This window comes from Kogia breviceps, chromosome 14, assembly GCF_026419965.1.
Source record: "Kogia breviceps isolate mKogBre1 chromosome 14, mKogBre1 haplotype 1, whole genome shotgun sequence".
Classification (NCBI taxonomy): domain Eukaryota; kingdom Metazoa; phylum Chordata; class Mammalia; order Artiodactyla; family Physeteridae; genus Kogia; species Kogia breviceps.
This window is the reverse complement of record NC_081323.1, coordinates 5,908,433-5,909,507: the sequence shown is the minus strand read 5'-3', so window position 1 is coordinate 5,909,507 and position 1,075 is coordinate 5,908,433. Positions and strand designations below refer to the sequence as shown.

General features: G+C 43.4%; 1 pseudogene; it reads left to right on the top strand.

Moving 5' to 3' along the window:
* The first annotated feature begins 662 nt into the window (after nucleotides 1-662).
* LOC131741944 (U6 spliceosomal RNA) lies at nucleotides 663-756 on the top strand (annotated as a pseudogene).
* Nucleotides 757-1,075: the final 319 nt, after the last annotated feature.

Here is a 1,075-nt window from a genome sequence, read left to right as displayed (position 1 = left end):
GGCGTTCAAACCCACGGTCCATCTGTTTCCAGAGCTGATGTTCTCATCATTGTTCTCTACTGGTTCCACCATCTGCTGGGCAAAGGCGGGGAGCCTCGGTTTACTAATTGGCTACTAGAAAGGCTCTTTTGCACAGAGTGGATTTTGTCTTTTTGTTCCAGCTAATTACCCATGCTCTAAAAGTGGACGTCTTTTGTCCATATTGGAGGCAGTACCTTGGGCTGATGGGAAAAAGTTTTCCTGCTGATATTTATTTGCCATTTTCTACCCAATACGTTGAATCCCTTGCCGCCAGAAGAACATTCCAGGATCAGAGGATGCCACTTCCCCATACAGAGGTCAAGACAGTTCTTTCTGTGGTTTCTGAACCCAGCTCATTGTTGCGGATGAAATCTCTGTGGATGAGAGCAGTGTTTTCAAATGAGTCATGACTCATCGTGGCTCATGGAATCTGTTTAGTCGTTTGTGACAAGCAATTTTAAAAACAGGAATAGAGAGCTCGCTTTGGCAGCACACATCCTAAAATTGGCACAGGACTTCCCAGGCGGTCCAGTGGTTAGGACTCTCGGTGCTTCCACTGCAAGGCGCGTGGGTTTGATCCTTGGTCGGGGAACTAAGATCCCTCATGCTGTGTGTGCAGCATGGCCAAAAAATAGAGAAAAATAAAAATAAAATAAAATAAAATTGGCACGACACAGAGAACATTTGTGTGGCCCCTGTGTAAGGAGGACACGCAAATTTGCATTCCATATTTAAAAAAATAAAATTTAAGAAAGGAATAGAATAGAAGATATCAGTTTCGGGTACCTCTCTCACGGTAAGGGGTATACTGTTGTTAAATTTTCTTTTAGTTTATGTGCACTAGGTCACAATTTTGTGGAGGACTTAAACATTTGAGAGCCACTGAATCAAAGTGTTGTTGGAAGATCACGCACCTGGAGAAAATACACTTTACCACTCGTGGGTCTTGTACCTTATCTACACCAGTCGTTTCGACTTACAATGTTAAGATATCAGAGAGTCAAGATCAATGTTGAGAGGCTCCAGTCTATCTGTCCCACCTCCTCTCTGAGGA